The sequence below is a fragment of the Vulpes vulpes genome, chromosome 1, assembly GCF_048418805.1.
Source record: "Vulpes vulpes isolate BD-2025 chromosome 1, VulVul3, whole genome shotgun sequence".
Lineage (NCBI taxonomy): Eukaryota > Metazoa > Chordata > Mammalia > Carnivora > Canidae > Vulpes > Vulpes vulpes.
This window is the reverse complement of record NC_132780.1, coordinates 110,053,479-110,077,776: the sequence shown is the minus strand read 5'-3', so window position 1 is coordinate 110,077,776 and position 24,298 is coordinate 110,053,479.

Genomic DNA, 24,298 nt, shown 5'->3' with positions numbered 1-24,298 from the left:
TTACAGGTATCATGGTTAAGAAATAGTAAATGTCTGTTAACAACCAGGATTCCTATCGGAAGAGAGGAAAGAAAATATCTAGGGAAATAGAGAACAAAATAATACAAATTAAGGCATGGAAATCAGTGATTCTGCTCATCTGGATCTTGTTCTTAGGTCTTAAATGAAAGCTATCTGGAGTGTCTGGGTCGTTCAGTTGGTCAAGCATCTGACTCAGTCATGATCTCAGAATCCTGGGATTGAGTCCCAAGCCAGGCTCCCCACTCAGCTGGGAGTTTCCTTCTCTCCCTCTGGCTGACCTCCCACCTCCTGCTCATGGATGCTCTCTCTCTCTATCTCCATCAAATAAGTAAATAAATCTTAAAGAAAATGGAAGCTATCTATTATGCACAACTGTCCCCTTGTTCTGAAGATCTTTTTGAGAAACTATCTCCACTCTGAAAATCGTATTCTTCTGGAGGATTCCTAAGGATCCTCAGCTTGCAGTCTGACTGGGATAGTTTCTTAGTGTTTCAGGGATGAATTATATCTTTTTAGTTGAAAGGTGTAGATCGAAGATTATACACTCTATAGTTTTTCTCTTGTATTATTTATTAAAACAATTTGGTTTTTTAAAAATATTTTATTTATTTATTCATAGAGACACAGCTAGAGAGAGAGAGAGAGTCAGAGACACAGGCAGAGGGAGAAGCAGGCACTATGCAGGGAGCCCGATGTGGGACTCCAGGATCTCCAGGGTCCTGTGGGATCCCGGGTCTCCAGGATCACGCCCTGGGCTGAAGGTGGCACTACACCACTAAGCCACTGGGGCTGCCCTAAAACAATAATTTGTAATATTTATTGATACTTTCTTTTGTATTATTCATTAAGCCTCAAAGACAGTTTTTCTACGATGTTTTTTTCTAGAGGCCCAGCAGAATGGAAGAAAGTGAAATTCTCTTTTGAGGTGGAAGACAATACATTTTACCGTGGAGTAAGATATATTATGAACAGTGAGGACACTGATAAACCTCCAGGGCCTTTTGATTTGTGCCACAAAGTATACTATGACTATCCCTGATTAACATAGATACTGAAATTAAATAACCTAGAAATCAGATATTTTCAATTATTCTATTCTGTATACATGAACATGAGTATGTTTCTTTTAACATAAAAATGTACTCAGTTATTGAAATATTTTGTTATGTTACACTTAATATAATTAATCTAGTTTCAGGCAATATTTTGAAAATACATAATAATAAGTAAAAATGATTATTAATGACACATTTTCTCAAAAATAAGAAACTTTTTGTTAAAATAAATGAGAAATATGCCAAAAATTCAGAAAAGTATCTTAGTGGCAAAAAGGAACCTTTGTTATTGAACAAAGAATGGCCGAAAAAATTCACAAATTTGGTGAGGCAAAATAAACTGACATCCAAGAATCTCAGCAAATTCCAAACAGGATAAACTTAAGAAAAATATTCCACACACATTGGAATCAAGCTTCTGAAAATCAAATATTAAAAAAAAAAGGTCCTGACAACAGCCTTTGAAAAGTGCCGACAATTCAAATGACTAAATAGTTCTCATCATAAATCAGGAGATCAGAAGATAGTCTAACATGTTTCAGGAGCTGAAAAAAAAAAAGAACTGGGAACCCAAAGTTCTATAGCCAGCCAAAATATCCTTCAGGAATGAAAGCACACAGACACATTTTCAAGTGAAGGAAATTGAAGAGAATTTACTGCCTTAACACCCTGTCTTTTGGGCCACCTGGGTGGCTCAGCGGTTGAGCATCTGCCTTTAGCTCAGGACCTGATCCCGGAGTCCCGGGATCGAGTCCTGCATCGGGCTACCTCCAGGGAGTCTTCTCCCTCAGTCTGTGTCTCTGCCTCGTTCTCTGTGACTCTCACGAATAAATAAGTCAAATCTTAAAATAAACAAACAACAAACAAAAAAACCCTGCCTTTTAAAAATGCTCAAAACTTCTTTAGGTAAAAGGGACATGATAACAATGAATTTTGGAATTTTTCAAATTAAGGAAGAGAAACTGAAAGGGTAAATATCTGGGTACATTAGTTTCCTAGGACTGCTGTAACAATTGATATAAACTTGGTAGCTTAAAATAACAAATGTATTCCCTCACAGAAGTACAAAGTTAAGGTATTGACAGGACTACACACTCTCCAAAGGCTCTAGGGGAGAATCCTTCCTTGCCTTTCACAGCTTCTGTAGGCTGTAAGCATTTCTTGGTTTCCTTTACTGCATCACTTCAGGATCTGTATTCATGGTCACCTGACCTTTTCTTCATATTTGTATCTTCTCTTCTGTAACTTTTATGGACACTTGTCATTGGATTTAGGGCCCAGTCAGGTAACCCTGGATGATCTCATCTTGAGATCCTTAATTTTACATCTGCAAGAACTCTTTTCTAAATAAAGTTACAATCACCTCTGAAGTGTTTTAAAATGCACATGGCTTTTGAAATTAAATATTAAGGTATAGTGAGATGGGGTTTTCTATGCATTTCTTTATTTGCGTTAGATGTAATATATGTCACAAATGCAGCATGTTGGTGAAAAAAGTGATGCACAAGTTGTGATAGTTGTTTCTATATTTGTCTGAAGTGGTAAGATATTAACTTTAAGCTTGTAGTTTAAGTTAATGAATCATGAAAAGTTAGGCATGTATTTCATAATCCCTAGAGTAACCACTGAAAAGAAAAATATGAGGAGGTATAGTCAAAAGCCAATAATTAAAATGGTTTACTATGAAATATTCAAGTAACACGAAAGAAAAGAAAAACAGGGAAAGAAGAACAAAAACGAAAGTGACTATATCCAAGCATATTCATCATTACATTAAATGTTTAAGTTTTTTTAAATTAAAAACAAAAGCAGGGCAGCCTAGGTGGCTCAGCGGTTTAGCACCACCTTCAGTCCAGGGTGTGATCCTGGAGATTTGGGATTGAGTCCCATGTCAGGGTCCCTGCATGGAGCCTGTTTCTTCCTCTGCCTGTGTCTCTGCCTCTCTCTCTCTCTCTTTCTGTCTCTAATAAATAAATAAAATCTTAAAAACAGGGATTGTCAGATTGGCTGTAAAAACAAGAGCTGACTATACGCTGTCTGCAAAAGAGCCCCCACTTGAAATATTATGATAACAGATATGTTAAAAGCAAAGGCCTAAAAAAATGTTGTACCAGGTGAACACTAATTAATTAAAAAAAAAAAAAAGCTAGAGTGGATATACTAATATCAGACAAAATAGACTTCAAGACATGAAAAATTACCTGGAACTAAGAAGGACATTACACAATGATAAAAGTCTTAATTTGCCAATAAGACATTATGATTTTAAATGTGTATGCATTTAACAAGAGAGCTTAAAAAGCTCAGGTTGACATGATGCAAATCCTGATAGAACTGAAAGGAGACATAGACAAGTCCACAATTACACTTACAGACACTAACATTCTGTTCTCAGTAATTACATATAAGGTAGGTAGAAAATCACCGAGGTTATAGAAGACTTGAATAATACTTTCAACCAATTTAATATTTTGAAAATACACAATAATAATTAAAAATATGGGCAGCCCAGGTGGCCCAGCGGTTCAGTGCTGTCTTCAGCCGGGGGTGTGATCCTGGAGTCCTAGGATCAAGTCCCACGTTGGGCTCCCTGCATGGAGCCCGCTTCTCCCTCTGCCTGTGTCTCTGCCTCTCTCTCTCTCTGTGTCTGTCATGAATAAATAAACACAATCTTAAAAAAAATAAATAAATAAATAAAAATAATTCCTAGTAACTGATTTTTAATTGTCATGTGTAGAACACTCTTCAACAACAATGTACACATTTTATTCAAGTGCACATAGAATATTCACCAAGGTAGCCCATGTTCTGATTCACAAAAAACTTATTATAACAGACAAAATAATACGAATTATATTCTTTGACCATAGAAGAAATAAAATAGAAATCAACAACTGAAAGTTACCTAGAAGATTCCTAAATATTTGTAAATTCAATAATATACTTCTATAAAAATATGGATCAGGGCAGCCGGGGTGGCTCAGCGGTTTAGCGCCGCCTTCAGCCCAGGGCGTGATCCTGGAGACCCAGGATCGAGTCCCACGTCGGGCTCTCTGCATGGAGCCTGCTTCTCCCTTTGCCTGCGTTTCTGCCTCTCTCTCTCCTCTCTGTGTATTCTCATGAAAAAATAAATCTTTAAAAAAATATATGGATCAAAGAGGAAGTCTCAAGGAAAACAAGAAAATATTTCAAAGAAAGTGAAAATAGAACATATAACAATTTATGGGATGTAGTTAAAGCAATCCTTAGGGGGAAATTTATAGCACTCAATGCTGATACTGGTCTGAAACCAATAAGGTAAGTTTTCACATTAATAAACTAGAGAATCAGTGCAAACTACATCTAAAACAAGCAGAAGGAATGAAATAATAGAGATAGGAAGAGAGACCAATGGAATTGAAAATAAGGAAACAACAAAACAATAAAGGAAAACCAATAAATATCAAAAGATATTTCCTTGAAAAGCTAAATGAATCAATATATCTCTAGTAAGACTGATAAAGAACAAAAGGGAGAAGGCACAAAATACTAATATTAGTAATGAAGGAAATCACTGCCATCTCACAGACATTAAAAGGATAGGGATTACTATGAACAAATTTATGCATATAAATTTGACTGCTTAGGTGAAATGGAATGCTTTCTTGAAAGATACAAACAAGGATAAATAAAGAGCCTGAAGAATCCTATATCTATTGAAGAAACTGAATTTGTTACTAAAAATAGTCCGAAAAAGAAAAACTCCAGGACCAGATGATTTCATTGGCAAATTATACCCAACATTTTTGGAAACAATAACACCAATTTTGTGCAATCTTTTCCACAAAATAGAAGGACCATTTCCCAATTCATTTTATGTAGCCAGCATTGTCATGATATCCAAATCAGAAAGGAAAACTAGAAACCAATATCTCTCATGAACATACATGTGAAATCCTCAACAAAAAAAGCAAATTGAATCCAACATATTATATTAAAAAATACACATGACCAAATGGAGTTTATTTGGGGGGATGCAAGCATTGTTCACCATTCAGAAATCAGTGTAATTCTCTATACCAACAGACTTAAGAAAAACCACATGATCATATCAACAGCCAAAGAGAAGTCATTTGATGAAACTCTGTGTCCACTTATGATAAAATCTCACAAACCAGGATGAAAGAACTTTCGGAATACAATAATGGATATTTACAAAAACAAAAACAAAAACAAAAACAAAACAAAGCAACCTAGAACTAACAACATCCTAGCTTGTGCCAATGCAAAACGGAACAGCTATTCTGGAAAAGTTTGGCAGTTTCTTATAAAGTTAAACCTATACAATCATAGCTGGATCCTACGTACTTACTCAAGATAAACTAGAACTTATGTTCACACAAAAGCCTGGATGTGAATGTTTATAATAGCGTTATTCATAATCACCCAAAACAAGAAGCAAAGTAAATGTTCTCCAATGAATGAACAGATAAACAAACCTTGCAATACTTTTCAGCTATGAAAAGAAATGAACTACTGAGACTAATAACGACGTAGTTATATCTCAAATGTTTCATGCCACGCTCAAGTGGTCAATCTTAAAAGGTTAAATTTAGGTGACATTCTGGAAAAAGCAAAACTACAGGGACAGTGGAGCAGCAGTTACCAGGCTTATGTGTTGGGCAAGAGTGAGTCCCTCCTGAGCAGTAGGAGGGAATTTGGGGGGAGTTTTGAAATCATTCTATATTCTGTTTTTGTGAAGCTTACAAGAATTTGTATATGTGTTAAAACTCATAGAACTCTGCTCAGAAAAGTGAATTTTACTCTGTGTAAACTAAAAAAAGGCTAGTGTAGAGATTATATGTATTTATTAGGAATATTTAAGAATATATTTATTTAGGTATTTATATATAATTTACTTTTATAGATACTATGGAAATAAATAAAACACTTTAAACAAAACAAACCATGTTTGTAGTCTTGAATACATATATGATTTCTCCATAGTCAATTTTATTAACTACCACTTTCAACTAAGTTTACCAACCTTCATGTTTTTAGCCATAACAAAAAATAGAAGATTAGAAACCAAGATCAGTATAAGTAATTTTTGTTAACATATATTTTATTTTACCTAAATATTAAATATTTAATTAATGTTAAAATTTTAAAATATTTTTAATATTAATATTAAATATTTTACTTAATTTTAAAATAATAAATTAAAACGTATTTAATGTCATTTATAGACACTTGCACATCTCCTTAGTCTGTAGTCATTCTCTATCTAAATGTAAAAAAGAAGGGAAATTCAAAACTACGTTGAATGACCAAAGCATTTTATTTTTCTTGCTGAAATGACCTGAAATTACTCAGGTATGCAATGATTATTTATTACATAACACAATTTAACATTAGTCTAAAATTTTAGAACATCTAGAGGTCTAGAGAGAACAATTTAAATCAGAATGATGCTACGATTTGTAGCATTAGAAAAGTTCACAAAACTAATCTAAAAATATCTGTCAATTCAATTTCACTTATCAGAAATATATTTATATTTTTTAAAAATTTTAAGCAATTTCTGGGAAAAAGTTACACCTTCCAAGGCCCATGGAACTAATGGAGGAAATTTTTTAAAATAGAAATCATTACAAATTAAACCCAGATCCTGTACTAATTAAAATATTATGCAAACATTAATTTTTACATGGTCACAAAACTGGGGAGAAGACATGGAGGTGTTTTTAAGCTAAAATTAAATCACTCTAATTATTCCAGGGCTCATCCATTTATCAGACATATTTTAAGACTCTTGAATTAATTCCAAAAGCTCTGTCTAGCTTTTCTTCTTATCTGGACTCTAAGATGATTAACCAAATTCACAGTTAAACCTTTTCTTAGAGTTACTGTTTTAGCTGCGGAAAACATACAAAAGAAGCACACCTAACATCTCTCTTTCTTTTTGAAATTCTTGACTACCTGAAGTAGATACTTCTAAAATGTGTAAATTAGTACACAACAATTTTTTTTGTGTGTGATCAGTTAATCTCCAAAGTTTCCCAAGAGTAGAGAAAAAGAGAGGGAAAGGAAGGAAGAAGAAAAAAGAAGTAGCTGGTTTCACACAAATATAAAATTATCATGAAAGGTTAATTATGTCCCCTTCTGCAAGGAGGGAATGGGCTTACATTGGGGAAAACTCGTCTTCACCTGTGGGCACTTTTGTGCTTGCACACACATATGGTCAGGCAAGGAAAGAGAGAGAGAGACAGAGTCGGAGAGAGATTGAGATAGAGAGACTGAGAAACTCAATCGGTGTAAGTGGTAACTCAGACGCTTGACAATTCCATGAAATGCTTTAAACTTTAAAATGCTGAAACTTTTTAATCCCTGAAGTTCACTGTGTTATCAAAGTGAACTCTCTTTTAGAATGACAAGACAGATCCCATGAAAGTTTTTTACCTTGTCTTTGAATGTACCTCTCAAATGAAAAATCTTATTTTTGTCAACATTTCCCCAAAGTAACCACTAAGTATCAGTGACAGCATTATGTCAGCTACACAGAAAAAGCACATGAAATAAACCTGGAAGCAAGAAGGCATTTGGCTAGATGGGCAAACAATGGAAAAGATCCTATTAGAATTGCTGTGATTACTGGAAATGGTGTTTGTGCAAACCTCCCTTCTCTAGAAACTGACCGAAGGTGATTGGTCACTGGCTGGGGTCCAATGAACCCTCTGTCTTGGTGCAGACAAAACCAAATGAAGCAGTTTTCAAGGATATAAAGACAAGACAGATTCTAATAAGATGTTGAAAAGGTAACGCAGGTCAAAGAGCGTCCGAAGAATTTGATCTAGTGAGAACCTCTTGACTTGTACGTCCTTAGAGACCATCAGTGATTATATCTGGAGGACTGCTCAGACCTTCTGATAAATGATTAAATGGTATTTTTCTTTCTTTCTTTCTTTCTTTCTTTCTTTCTTTCTTTCTTTCTTTCTTTCTTTCTTTCTTTCTTTTTTTGTAGAAGATAGAATGAATGACAGACTAATGGGTGTCACCTGATAAAGGACATTATGGAATTCATGGTTCTCAGTTTATCTGGGGCTGGGGTTGCTGAAAATTTCTCACTCATAGACTCACATGGAGATGAAAATATTTACTTAGTAGTAAATAAACTTTTTTACTTAACTAGTCTACTGAATAATTAGAAAAAGGAAAACAATACAGATGAATAAATTGGTTTTTATTAACCATTACAAACGTGAATAAAATTGATAAAGCTCTAACCAAACTTAAAAAGAACAAGACATAAGACATGAATTGTTACAGAAGTGAAACAAGAGATATCATTATAGACTCCACAGATATTTTCTAATTTTTCTTTCACTAAAAGCAAATTCTGGGACATAATACCATTTATGGAATACTTTAAAAGTGTGATACATATATGAATATACATATATGAATCAGATTTTGTACAAAACTTCAAGGGTTTTTGTTCTAAGGCAGAAACAGTTGTTTAAAATAACAGGAAGGGGGATCCCTGGGTGGCCCTGCCTTTGGCCCAGGGCGCGATCCTGGAGACCCGGGATCGAATCCCACGTCGGGCTCCCTGCGTGGAGCCTGCTTCTCCCTCTGCCTGTGTCTCTGCCTCTCTCTCTCTCTCTCTCTCTGTGTGTGTGACTATCATGAAGAAATAAATAAAATCTTTAAAAAAAAATAAAATAACAGGAGGGCCTCCTTGTATTGTTCCTGTCTTTAGGAACTGTGTGTCCCAATATTTAAAATTACATTTACAACTAGTTTATGCTAGATGTTTTTAAAAAATCCCATTGTGGAAATGTTTTTTTCATTTTCTACAATATTTTCTTTAGGAATATGGTTGGATTTGATTAAGTGTCTTGCCTGTATCTATTGATATGATCATATGATTTTCTGCTTTAATAAATGTCTTAATATGGAACTGCTCTTCTCTTACTGATATGTAACACATTTGCTTTTATTCTTCTTCATTGCTTTCTGGAATAATTTTATATAACACTGCAGGATTTTGGCATCTGTATTCATAGATGCTATTTCAAGTTTCACTAGGCTAGTTTAAGTACAGCTAGGAATTGGTTATAAGAGCAAACAGGAATTCCTTGATTCAGAAATGTTTGATGAAGAGACCCCTGGGTGGCTCAATTGGTTAAGCATCTGACTCTTGGTTTTGGCTCAGGTAAGGAATCAAGGCCTGTATAGAGCTCTGTGCTCAGTGCAGAGTCTGCTTGAGATTTGTCTCTCCCTCACCCTCTGCCCCTCTCCCTGTTCACTTGCTCCCTCTCTCTCTCTCTCAAAATAAGTAAACAAAATCTTTAGAAGAAAGGAAGGAAGGAAGGAAGGAAGGAAGGAAGGAAAAGAAAGAAAGAAAAGAAAGAAAGAAAGAAAGGAAGAAAGAAAGAGAAAGAAAGAAAAGATAGAAAAATAAAGAAGGTAAGTCTGATGGAGACTTTCTTCAAAATCACCTAGTCCTCTTGCTTTATTGGATGAAAACCTTCATTTTTTTTTCATACTTGTTTGATTCATTTGATGTCTTCACAAAGTATGTACTCAATGTCTCTGTCCAGTGAGGTGCTCTGAGTAGAGGTAATTAGTATGCTCACCACGACTCCTGCCTTCTCCCTCTTTGGGTCCAAGGATCTATTCAAATTTCCTACCTCCTCTTGAATCAATTCAGTAATTTTTGTTTTTCTAGTGTATGATATGTTTAATCTGAATTTTCAAATTTATTGTCATAGAGTATAGAATGTGATCCCCCAAAATATTTGAATTCTTTATTATCATTTCTCTTTATATTTCTTTTTTTTCTTCATTATATTCCTAACAGTTTATGTTTTTATTTTTTCTCTTTTTATTTCTTGATCGGGAAGTGGTATATAAAATGAGATCTAAAAAAGATGCCTTATAATAACCGCTAATGCTAGCATGGTACTCCCAATCTGTTCTGGTTTTCGTACTTTATGTAACCCTCCAAAGCTGTAGGAGGCAGATCTAAACTGAAAGCCTAAACTTTTAGACTTTTAGGTCTCTAAATTTTTAAAAAACCCTGTACCAATTTTCTATAGGTGACATATTGAAATCTGCCTCTCTGTATCTTGGTGTTATTTTTTTTCCTGAAAGAATATTTCTATTTCTTCTTTTTCTTGTTAGTTTTTTTTAGCTTAGATATTTCACTGCCTTCTGTAGGAAACAATTACTAGAGAGAAGAAATGAGGACAATGACACCACAAAGGAAAAGATAGATACTTTTTAAAAAGAAATACCTCTTGCTATCTGTTCTGTTTAGGAGAAAATGTTTATTTGCTAAATGCTAGAGTGAACATTCTAGAAGTTCTTACAAGAAGAAGGCAGGAAAAGTAGATACACTGGAATGGTAAACATTGCAAAATCTGCTTGGGTGGGCAGGAATCAGAAGGCAATATACTTAAACATTTCCCCCAGGAAGAGGTCCTAGAATTTAATTTGTGTAGGTACAAAAAGTAGAACTTAAACTAAGGAAAATTTACCAGGAATCAGATACTGAATAAGTATGAGGAAGAAGTCTCTAGTAATTCTGTCTATAAATGGGAGAGCCTGCCTCACAGGGTAATGAATTTCCTCCTCAGATCCGGTGACCATATAACATTATGAGAGTGAAAATGGGATACTGATAATTATAGTTGCATAATTCTTGAAATAAGTATTTATCGAGTGATAAGTTGGTTTTATTGGCAAATTTCTATAATAAAAAGTCTATTAAAAACTATTTAAAATTAAAATTCGTAATAAATAAACAAGATACGTCCACATATATTAAGGCAAATGTAAAAAGATTGCATACTAAAATGATGTAAGCCACATTTTTTTTGTCTTGTTTGAATACTTTTTTTTTAAACTTATTTTTGGAAAAAAAAAGAAAAAAATAAACTTATTTTTGGGATACTTAATTTGAATACTTTAATCAGCAATGTATAGGTTAGGACAGCTTTGCCTTTATTTCCCCTGAATATTTCATGTATATCAGCCCCTGTTTCTTGAAGAGTTCATGGGGTGGCACACTGACAGCTTCAGGTATCCTGTGGGCTGGAGTGAAGATCCTGAAAATTACCAAATCAGCTGCACCCCGCTGGCTGGACCGCCACTAAGCCAGCAGGGCAGCAAGAGACAAGATGATGTGTGTGCGCATTCCTTTCATTACCCAGAGTCCTGCATGATCTCCTCGTGGGACTGCTGTTTGTTATTCTCCTCCTAGAAAGGTTTGGGCATCTATCAGGTTTAACCATGGGTTAAAGTGGGAAACTGTTCACGCACAGGATCTTAACAGCTCCTAGCTGAGTAGAAGCTGAAGCTGGAAAAGTGAAAGTTCACTAGACCTGTTGTAGCACTTTTATTTATTTTTGTTTTTTAAAGATTTTTGTAAAATTTATTCATGAGAGACATGCACAGAGAGAGAGGCAGAGACACAGGCAGAGAGAGAAGCAGGCTCCATGCAGGGAGCCCGATGTGGGACTCGATCCCAGGACCCTGGGATCACGCCCTGGGCTGAAGGCAGACACTCAACCACCGAGCCACTCAGGTGTTCCTGTTGTAGCGTTTTTAATGCAATTACTACTAATTACTAATAGGTAAACCTAGGGCAAATGCAAAATTGAACAGGCCGATGATACAACATGACATGTGAGGGGACCCTCCTTGTCAAACCAGCCATGATGATCTTAGACATGCAAGGTCGTTTTCTCTTTTACTTAGCCCAAATTCTACGCAGGCCGAAGGAATTCAAAATAACAATTCGTGGGGGTGTTTTAAGTATGTCTAAAATGTGGTGACTCTAGAGGACTGTTTGTTTGGTGCATTACTCATCACAAATTTCCCTGCCCTGCTGGAGGCTGGAGATGCTGGAGACTCCCTCCAAGAAAGGAACAGTAGCTGGCTGCTACTAGTGGTGGAGCTGAGTATCCTGTGTTTGAATCTGGGCTCACTACCTGGTGGCCTTGAGCAAGTCCCCGTGTCTCACTCTGTGTCTAATTTTCTCCTCTGTAAATTGGAGGTGACAGTAGTGATGATGTCATAAGGTTGCCATGAGGATTAAACGGCCTGCCATTCGTAAAGTAGTATTTGCTGTGTAATTGTTAAATTAAATAAAATGGGCTTCTAGAGCCATGTGGGAGGGCAAAGGAAATGTGCTTTGTTCTACTGTGTTCTGTTCTTCAGACTGACTGTTGAGAGTTCCTCTTCACTCTCTACAATGAAAGAATTACCCTTGATCCTAAAATAAGAATCTTATTGGATACAGGATGGCAGAGGCACAATGACATGGTTGCTGCTACTTTCAAAGGGCTCTTAACGCAAGACTATCTTGCTTGTGATTAGAAACTTAATTAAGGGCTTTTAGGCCCTGGCACTCTGGTTAGGAGATATCCTTAAGATCCTGAAATCTGGAGCTATCCAAAATACTTTCTGCAAAGAGCATCAGCGGCAGACAGTAAGTAGCAGCTTCAGGGAAGAAAATTAGAATGAGCTGAAAAATCTCTTCAGATTCCCATCATAGTTACAAGGGAGAACAAAATGGAAGCGCCATAAACAGGACCATGACTCATCATATGGCCCCTGAAATCATGGTCATGAAAACCAAAATACTGTACATAAGAAATCATGCAGCAGCCTTGATATGCTGTAAGATTATATTCTTCTAGTTTTATGTTTAACTGCCTGTCATTCCACGTTTATGCTAACCCCACACCACTGTAGGGCATTCAGTGTTGGGTTTTTTTTTTTTTTTTCATTCTGGAATAAAATGTTCTTTAACTGAAAAACTGTTCAGATGAATCACAGCCTCAGAAGTGCATGTGGGCAGTTTATAATAAAATGAAAGCATTACCTTTGCTAAAGCATCAGAATATTTTTTTTAAGCAGGATGCACTTTGTATTCAATGATAATTACTATGTTTTTAAAAAACAGCCGTTGAAAAAAAGCTGTACTACTTATTACTGACCCGCTGACTCACCTGAATTTTAGTGCCTCTAGATGATGCCAGAATGACTTCTTTCGAAAGTAACATCCCAGATTTAGCCACAAATTAGGGTAATCTGGCCACGGCGTTCACACTTCCCTGACACCCTGTTTGCTGTCACGGAGTTAGCAGTGTCCGTTCCAATTGTAATTATTCTTCAGACACTGTGATGAAAGAAGTTTGGGATCATGTGTAGACAGGTAGCTCTTGTCACTCTCAAATCAAAGGGTCAAGCTCAAAGCATGTACCCAGGGAGTGGACTTGGCTCCATTAAGACTTGCTGAAAAGCTCTCTGCAGGGCTATGCCATAAAACTGTGAGTTGCTGAGAGATAAAGACCTGATGAGCCACCCTGAAACACAGAAGCACTTCCACACACAGGTCACACACATTTCCACTGGTTCAAATCCTGAGATTCTTCAAAACAGAAGGTCTGAGAGTAAGAGGAAGAACATGATTACAGAAACTCTTCCTCTTTGATTTCAGCGCTTTCTAATATACACAGAAGTTTAGGGAGCAAAGAACAATTTGTTAGGCCAGGAACAAAGTTCTTTGGAGGAGAGGTTTTATTTATAAGGAGAAGGCTCTTGTATTTCAGCAACAGAAGAATTTGGGTCTTTGTAACTTTATTGGTAAGAAGTCAGATTTTTCATAGACATTAATCCTTTATTGTTTCATCAGCGAAGGACCAAGTACTTTATACTTAAAGCTCAGACATGAAGTTGTATTTACTTGATTAATGCTGAGGTTGGCAAATGATGCCCTGTGGACCCCGTATAGCCTTTACCTATTTTTGTAAATATTTGTTAGAACATAGCTACGCTTCTTTGTTTGCCTATTGTCTACAGCTGCTTTCACTCATTGATCATGTGTAGAGTATGAAATAATTGCTGTGTCGTCCTTTGCAGGGAGGAGGGGGGTTGGTGACTTCTGGATTAATACATATTTTCATAAAACTTTCTTAAAGACTTCATAGGTTTTCTTTATGGTCACTTGAATAATGGCCCCTGGGGAGGAGAGGAGAGTCATGTAGGTACAGCTGGGCTAAGATCCATTCAATAGTTTTATGATCTGAGCTGCCTTCTTTACCTACCCAAAGTCGCTTCTTCCTTCCTGTGTGTCTCTCTCAAACTCTAGAGATAAGTCTAATTTTGTATTCATTTCTTTACATGTTTGTCTTCCTATTTGCTATTGAGTAACTTGAGAGTAAGCCTCCTGCTTGACTTAATTTTTTTATTCTCGAAACCTAATACAGTAGTTGGCATAATACTAAGAATTTTAAGGAATTAAATTAAATTGGCAGAATTTCCCAGCATCCCCAAACAGAAGCATTTTATGGTGGATGCAAAGAAAAGAAGCTGAGAATGCATTCTCTTTCATAGCAGTTTAAATTATTTTCAAAATAATTTAATGTGAACTCCAACCCTAGGATTATATGGAAGAAGAATGGGAATTGAAAGCTTTTGATGATCTTCATCATTGAGCTCAAAATCAGAAACCAGGAAGTATATTTAATGAAAACAAAGATTTCGTTTTTACTTTTGTAGCTTTTAATTTTTCTTTTACAGTATACGCTGTGAACTCCTGGTTGTTGGAATGACCGAAGGAATGGGATTTTATAGTTGATTTAATAATCTGGCTAATTACCATATAGTAATAGACTTCCAATTTTGGGGGGATGATTGAATAAACAGTCATAAAACCATCTGGACAAATTTTAAACTTGCTTTAATGATTCAGAAGGCACTTCAGGATCTTGAAGTAACACAGTTATTATAATGAACATAAATAGTAGGTGGTCAAATACTTATTGATTTTCATTCTGCACTTCAAAGAAGGCAGTCTAAGAAATTGGGCTGAAAATATGCTGACCCTATGGTATATTTTGAAAATTGCTTCAAAAATTCCTGATATCAGCTTGTTTACTTGTCATTTATATTTTTCACATAAAAGTAAATTGCAGTAAAAAAAAATCCTTCAGTTATTTGAGTTTCTTAGCTTTTTGCATTGTAGATAAAGGAAAGTTTTAGTTTTACAGTTTTTAAGTATCTTGAGAGTTGGTAGGCTTCTAAAATACTTTTCCTTTCAATTTTGATGCCAGTAATAAATATTAGTTTATACTACTCTTAACCATCAGAAAGAAATATCCTACCATCAGTCTTCTTCCAAAATTGGTTTTCTGTCTCAATGTCCAAAGCGATGATTGGGATGGACCTGGATCCAGAGAGAGGAGTTTAAATCCTGACTCAGCCACTTATTTGTCCAATGATGGGCGAGTTATCTCTTTCTGTTTCAATGTCCTCATCGGTGGAAAAAGATACTTAAATAACACCATTATGTAAAGATTAATAAGATGATAAGTTTAAACTCTTGAGCTAGCGAGTTTCTGGCACTTAGAGAGCTGAAAATGGCAACTTATTTGTCCTTGGAGTCCAATTTTTAAAAATTATTTACTTTTTAATCTTTAAAACTGACCTGCAATAAAATTTGGCATATGGTTTTGGCATGTAGTTCCATGAGCATTAACATACATGTACATACACAAAACCATCATCACAATTGCGATGCAGAACAGTTCCAACCCCATAACCCCCAAATCCCTCATGCTGTCCCTTTGAAGTCACACTCGCTCCCTGTCCCCAGGACCTGGAACAGCCACGGATCTATTTCCCATCACTATAGTTTTCCTTGTCTAGAAAGTTACAACATGACCTTTTAAGACTGGCTTCATCATCTAGCATGATGTATTTGGGATTCATCCAGGTTTTTGTATGTGGCAATAGTTTGTTCCTTTTACTGTCGAATAGTACTCCATTGTACGGATGTCTCACAGCATGTTTATGTAATCACTCATTGAAGGACATTTGGGTTCGTTCCAGTGTTGGGCAATTTTTTTAAAAAAATTTAATTTTTAATTCTTTTTATTTTTAGAGGCAGGGGAGGGTCAGAGAGAGAATCTTCAGTAGGCTCCACGCCCAGCACAGAGCCCAATGCAGGGCTCTGTCTCAACCCTGAGATCATGACTTGAGCCAAAATCAAGAGTCAGACCCTTAACTGACTGAGCCGTCCAGGCACCCCAGTCTTGGGCAATTCTGAATAGAGCTTCTGGATGAACATTTGTTATGTGAACGTATGTTTTCATTTCTCTAAAGTAAATGTCCATGAGTGGGATTTTTAGGGTCATATGGAAAGATGTATATAACTTTGTAAGAAACTGTCAGACTATTTTACAGAGTGGCCAAACCATTTTTCATTCTAGGATGAATGGATGAGAGTTCTAGTTGCTCTACATCTTCACCAACGCTGGGTATTATTATTTTTTTATTTTTATTTTTTTTACAATAGCCTTTCTGGTAGGTATGAAGTGGTATCGCATTGCAGTTTTAATAATAATCTGAGGATATTTTTGTATGTTTATTTGAAAACCAAGTCTTTGGTGCGGTGTCTGTACAAATATTTTGTCCATTTTTACATTGTGTTGCTTTCTTATTGGTGGCTTTTTGAGACTTCTTTGAATGTTTTTTGCATCTTTTGGACACAAATTCTTCTTCAGAGACGTGACTTCTAAATATTTTCTCCCAGGTAGTGACTGGTCTTTTCATTTCTTAAAAGTACGTCACAAAACAAAGGTTTTTAAGTTTGATGAAGTGCAATTTATCAATTTTTTTTCTTTTATGAATTGCATCTCTGGTATTATGTCTAAGAACTTTGCCTAACCTCAGGTCATAAAAATTTTCTCCAGCGTTTTCTTCAAAGACTGTAGTTTTATGTTTTACATTTAGATCTGGAATTTATTTTGAGTTCATCTTACTATAAGATGTAAGGGTTTAAGAGTGCCTGGGTCGCTCAGTCAGTTAAGCATGTCTTTGGCTCAGGTCATGATCTTAGGGTCATGGGATTGAGCCCCACATTGGGCTCCCTGCTCAGCAGGGAATCTGCTTCTCCCTCCTCTTCCACCCCTCCCCCTGCTCACGCTCTCACATGTGTATGCTGTCTATCTCAAACAAACAAATGAACAAACAAAAAAATATTTTTAAAAAGAAGATGTAAGGGTTTGTCTTTGGTAAAAAATCAACTGGCCATATTTGTGTTGGTCTGTCTCTGTATTCCATTGATATTTGTGTATATCTCTTTACCAATAACACACTTCCTTGATTATTACAGTTTATGGTAATTCTTAAATTACCTCCAAATTTATTCTACTCTCAAAATTGGGCTACTCTTGTTCCTTTGCTTTTCCATATGAATCTTAGAATCAGATTGTATATACTCATAAAATTTTTTGTTGGATTTTCATTGGAATGACATTAAATCTATAGGTCAATTTTAGGTGGGGAGAACTGACACCTTTATTATGTTAAATCTTTAATCCACAAACACAATGTTTCTCTCTATTTATTTGGGTCTGCATTGACTCCTTTCATTAATGTTGTGTGATTTTTCAGCATCCAGGTCTTGCAAATACTATGTTAGATTTATGCCTAAACATTTCATTATTTGAGAGCTGTTATGTTTTAAAAAATTATTTTCAGTTTTCAGTTGTTCACTGTTAGCATATAGAAATAAGATTTTTGCGATTATAAATCCTGATACCTTCCACAACTCATTTATTAGTTCTTGGATTTTTTGTTTTGTTTTGTTTTGTTTTGTTTTGTTTTACTGTTGTAGATTACTTTGTATTTTCTACATAGACATTTTGTCTGTTGCAAATAAGGACAATTTTATTTTTCCTTTTCCAATCTTTTTGATGTTGAATAGGAGTGGTAAAGTGTCTATTTTTGTTTTGTTTCTCATTTAGGGTGGAAAGCATTCAGCTTTTCATAAAGAAGTATGATGTTAGTGAGAGGTTTTATTTTTTTATTTTGGTAGATGATCTTTAACAAGTTCGGGGAATTACTTTCTATTCCTAGTTTGCTGAGTCCCCCCCCCCCCCATTTTTTTTTAATCATGAAGAAACGTTAAATTTTCTCAAAGTACTTTTAGTTATCTCTTGATTTCTCTTCTTTAGATGGTTGAGATGGTAGATATATTGATTGGCCATGATGTCCAGTGGTCATTATTCCTTATATATATTCCTGCGTACTATTTGATGGTACTTTATAGAGGATTTTTGTGTCAATATTCAAGAGTGATACAGGTCTGCAATTTTCTTTTATTTTCTTGTCCTCTTTGTCTGAGATTTGATATCACAGGAATGCTGGCTACACAAACAGATTTGATAAGTCTTCCCTGCTCTCCTATTTTTAGGGAGAGACTATAGAACTGGTATTATTCTTTAAACACGCCAGTAAACCATCTGAGTCAGTGGATTTTTTTGGAAAGGTTTTTCAATTAAAAAAAATCAGTTTCTTTAATAGTTATAATTCTACTTAAAGTATCTATTTCATTTTGGGTGAGTATTGGTAGTTTGTGGGTTTTGAGGTACTGGTCCATTTCATATAAGTTATTGGATTCATGTGCTATTAATTATTCATAGCATGCCCTTATTTTCCTTTTAATATCTGTGGAGTCTATAATGATATCTCTTGTTTCACTTCTGTAACAATTCATGTCTTCTGTCTTGTTCTTTTTAAGTTTGGCTAGAGCTTTATCAATTTTATTAACGTTTGTAATGGTTAATAAAAACCAATTTATTCATCTGTATTGTTTTCCTTTTTCTAATTTTTACTCTTAATTTTGTTATTTCCCTCTTATGCTTTAAAAACATTTTATTTTTTTTAGTTTCTTAATGGAAAATTTAGATTAGTGATTTGAGATCTTTCCTTTTTCCTAACCTAAGCATTTATTGCTAAAATTTCTCTCAATAGATGGCTTTAGGCTCGTCCCCCGACTTTTAATATTTTGGATTTTAATTTTTTTCAGTACAATATATTTTTAACTACCTTGAGGTTTCCTTTTCTTTTCTTTTTTCCCTATGGATGATTTATTAGTATGTTATTTAGTTTCCAAGTGTTTGGAAATTTTCTTACTACTTTTCTGTTATGAATTCCTAGTTTAGTTGTATTATGGAGATCATATTTTGTATGAATTCAATTCTTAAAAATTTGTTTTGTTTTGTAATCCAGGATCTAGTCTACATTATGATTGTTCCATGTGCATTTGAAAAGAACATATGCTATGCTATTATTGGGTGTTGTATAAATGTGAATTAAGTCCACTTTGTTGATGGTGCTGTTCAGTTTTTCTATATCATTCCTGAATTTTGTTGGCTTATTTATCTATTCTACTGAGAGAATTTGAGATTGTCCAGTAGAATTATGGGTTTATTTCCTTTTCAATTATGTCAATTTTGCTTTATATATTTTGAAGCTTTGTTGTTCATTTAGGATTGTTTTGTTTTCTTTCTTTGTGGATTGACACTTTTAACAGTATGTATATTCCTGTTTATCACCTTAGTTTTCTCTTGATTAGTGTTTGCATGTTATACTTTTTTCCATCATTTTATTTAAAAAATTTTATTTATTTATTTATTTGAGACAGAGAGATAGTGAGAGACAGAGAGAGAGCGAGCATGAGCAAGGGGGAGAGGGAGAAGTAGACTCACCACTGAGCAGGGAGCCTGATGTGGGGCTTCAACCCAGGATATTGAAATCATGACCGGACCTTGAAGGCAGACGCTTAACCTACTGAGCCACCCAGGTGCCCCTCCATCATTCTATCTTTAGCTTACCAGCTTTCCTGTTAAATCCTTTCTGACAATCAATCTTTTAAATTATGTTTAGACTATTTACATTTAATGTAATCATTACTATATTTCGATTGAAATCTATCATTTTATTATTTTCTGTTTTTCCTCTCCTTTTTTTGCTTTTCTGTTTCCCCTTTTTTGCGATCTTTTGGATTATATGAGCTATTAATATTTCATTTTCATTTTTCTATTGTTTTTGACTCTCTCTCTCTCCACAGTGTATTGATGCTCAAGAGTTATACATACCTAACTTTTTCACAGTTTATTTGAAATCAATATTTTACCTCTCCAGTTAGAATGTAGAAAGCTTATAAATATAAAGATTCTTTTATTCTCTCCCTTTTTTTTATTCTCTCCCTTTTATATTGTAGTTGTCATGTAGCATCAATGCACACTGAAAAATGATCAGACGATGTAATAAATTTTGTTTTAATCTATCGGTGTATTGTATTTTATTTATTTTTAAATACTTAATTTATTTTTGAGAGACAGAGAAAGAGAGGCAGAGACATAGGCAGAGAGAGAAGCAGGCTCCTTCAGGGGAGCCTGATAGGGGCCCAAGCCCAGGACCCCAGGATCACGATGCCAGCCAAAAGCAGATGCTCAACCACTGAGCCACCCGGATGTCCCTATCAATGTATTTTAAAGAACTCAGAAAAAAAAAAAAAAAAAAAAAAAAGAACTCAGGAGAAGTAGTATTTACCCAAGTCTTTACCATTTCTGTGGTTTTCCCTTTACTCTTGATATTATAAGTTTTATTTTGATATCATTTCCCTTTGATCTGAAAAACTTCCTTTAACAATGGTTCTAAGGCAAGTTCTCTGACAATAAACTTCTTTCATTTTCATTGACAAAGTACTTATTTTATCTTTACTCCTGAAGAAAATTTTGCACTTGAAAAAATTGAACCAATTCCTCTGGCCTCCAGGATGTCATCTAAAAAACAACATTTGAATTGTTTCTCCTCTATAGTTAATGCCTTGCTCTTTCTTTCTACTTTGCTATTTTTTTCTTTGTCTTTAATTTTCAGGAGGTTGATTATAATATGTCTTGGTATGAACTTTCTTGTGTTTATCCTATGTGGAGTTTACTGAACTTTTAAAATCTGTACATTTCTGATTTTCACAAAAAGTAGGACATTTCAGTTATTATTTCTTCAGATTTTTTTTCTGAGCCCCCCCCTTTTTTTTCTTTCCTTCTGGAACTCCAATTACACAAATATTAGACCTTTTGGTATTGTCCCACACATCCATTTTCCTGTCATCTCTATTCTGTTCTTGAGCCAATCCAGGTAGTTTTAATTAGGCATGTAAAGTTCTTGAACTTTACTTTTACTTATGCTGTTTGAAAAGGTTCATGGAAAATCCCTAGTATATTGCTGAGTCTTATATTTGCTCCATATTTTGTATTTTTAAGGAAGTATTAAGAGTTGCATTAATACAAGCCACCAGTCAGGTAAATCAATGAGAAATAGGAGATATTGTAAGTTTGTTTCATGTAAAGTATGTGTATATTTGTGGTTTTTAAATATGTCCACAAACTTTTTAACACTCTTTCCATAAAAAGGTTCACTTTAACTACACCCCCTTGAATAGTGTTCAGTGTCATTTTAGTGACTTGCAGCTAACAAACAGGTCATATATAAAAGGCAATACAGCTTCCATAAGGCTCTCTTTTTAAAAAAACTCACATTTGGAAATCTGCTACCATATTGTGAGGTCACTTACAGAGAACATTTGTAGGTGTTTTAACTGATACTCACAGCCAAGGGTCCAGTATATCTCCAGAATGTTGATGTCAAAAGATATCTGAATGAGCAAGACTTCAGATGATTTTAGTTTCCAGCCTTCAAACTGCTGCAGTCAAAGCTGAGTGGAGCATAGATAAACTGTCCCGAGTCCTTCCTGAATTGTTGATATTTAAGCAAAATTAGCGTGCATATTTTGGGTTTTTTATTATCTAGCAATAGACAAGTGGAATAGATTTTGGTATTGGGTACCTGGAAGTGCTGCTGGAGATGTTGCTATTATAAAAAAATAAACCCTAAAACATACAGGAATTGCTTTGGAATCTCAGGTAGAGAGTTAATGAAAGCTGAACACCTTGAAAAGACTTTTATTTTTTATTTTCTTTAAAGATTTTTATTTATTTATTTATTCATAAGAGACACACAGAGAGAGGCAGAGACATAGGCAGAGGGAGAAGCAGGTTCCCCATGGGAAGCCCAATGCAGGACTCAATCCTGGTTCTTGATCTTGGGACTCAATCCTGGGACTCAATCATAGGACCCTAGGATCATGCCCTGAGCCAAAGGCAGGTGCTCAACCACTGAGCCACCCAGGTGTCCCTTGAAAAGACTTTTAATAGAAAACAACCTTTTTTCAAGACTTCTAAGGCAGTTAACAGAATCCATCCACCAGTGCTTTCCATTCTTTTAATTACATTTGTCCCCATACCATTCAAGTATTAGAGATATTTCATATGCTAATGTTTTGCCCTTTACCTGCACTTCCTTGCAACATACCATATATGAGAGTCTTAGTCACTGTGATGCCACAGCACAGTAGGAGGTAACCTCCCTCCCACACTTACCTCATGCAATGGTTGCTATCTGACTATTGGGTGATTCAGGTCAAAATCCTATCCTGAGGGGCTGTTTTCTGGAGCCACCTCCCATTCCAACTCTTAAATTGGTTTTCATCAATGCAGAGCCTGAGACAATGACTCAGTGCATGTAGTTTATTTGGAAGATAGACCCAGGAAACTGAAGTGAGAGAGGGGGAGAATGAGACAGGAGAAAGAAAAGCCAACAAAGGGCATATTAGTGAGCAGGTTGTTGCTGGGAAGTGATGGGACTTGATCCTTGTGAGTGTTGAAGAACTTTGTAGACTTGTGAGTGTTGAAGAACTTTGTAGACTATGCCTCAGAATTATCTCGCTAATGAACTAACGTCCAGCCTGCTTACATAACGACTCTTATTCAACATTGTTTGAGGGCTGTTCCCATGGTTATTAACACTTCTGCACTTTTGTATCTACTGAGCATCTATGTGACCTTCCAAGACTTCAGAGAAATTCCTGAGGCAGAAAAACAAAGAGATGTCATACTTGAGGAGAGATGCTGACAATATGCATGGAATTGTTTATGTCAGCTACACTGAAATCAGATGGGATATGCCTTTGAAGACAAGAAGCATCTACTACACCTAAATATAATTGAAGGGTATATGCTAAATTTCAAGTAGAGGTTAGGACAGAATTTATTTTGCATCCAAGCCAACAGACCTTTTGACAGCCCATGGGCCACATGTTCAAAACTTCTGGTCTAGAATCTCAGTGATTCTATGTCCTCTTTCCAGACTCACAGGAAGCCTCACTTTTTAGCTCCTCCTGCAATTAATTTGGTTATAGACTGAGCCCTAGAGAAAGATTAGGGGGCAGAAGTGAAGTATACCACTTCCAGCTCTCTTTCTCAAAATTATTCCACTCTTTGCTTGTTAGTCAAGAGACAGTTCAGTGGGAAGATGATGGAATCATACAATAGGAAGAATCTAAATTCTTGAGTCATCATTTGGAAGAGAGCAGCCCAGGCTAGTCACCCATCTCCCATCAGACAGTGACTTGAGTGGGAGATAAACTCTGTGTGTGTGTGTGTGTGTGTGTGTGTGTGTGTGTGTGTGTGTGTGTATGTGAGTCCAGGGATATTTTGGGTTGCTCATTTTAGTAGTTGGTGTTCATTACTTTTGCTAATACAAAGTGGTATCTTACATGATTCTCACTACTTGTTGGCTATTGAAGAAAGTATTAGTTACCACATCATTATCTTATGTGCACATGTATGATGATAATTGACAGAATCATGTTTATGGTTTCAGCTCAAAGCAATAGTATTATTATTTTTAGATAACTTTCCTCCTAATTAAGGAGAATTGCCATTGCTATCTTGCACTTGCTGAATACAATCTGAGAAGGAAATCTTCTTTCACAATTTCAAGATAATAAACATGAGAGAAAGAATCAGCATGAAATACTGTTTTCCCTTTATCATGAGTGGCTAAGAAAATATACTGGTTATAATAAATATGAATCAATGAAAGACAAGCAGATAATCACTTGAATTTTAGATGAATAAAGAAGAAGATTCCCTGGTGTTTAATAATATGTCTTATCATTTTTAGACAAGCATAAGGATAATATGAATCTATTTGGTGTTAGATGGATTGTGACAGAGAAGTAAGAGTACTCCCTCTTGTGGTTCTTGAGAAAAATAATTCCTGCTATGAGAAAACAAATTCTGAATTCAAAGATAATTTCAATGAATCGTTAGAACTTATCTTTTTCTTCCTGACCTGGTTCTATGAAGCTGAGCAACCATTTAGACTATGTTGATGTGGATCTTCTTGAGAGTGTTTGTGACCTTGTATTAAACTAACCTCAGGAGGAGCTGAGGATGTGACTGAGGGAAGATCTGTTCCACTTAAACTGGAAGAATTTTGTCCCTGAAGAGTAAAAAAAAAAAAAAAAAAAT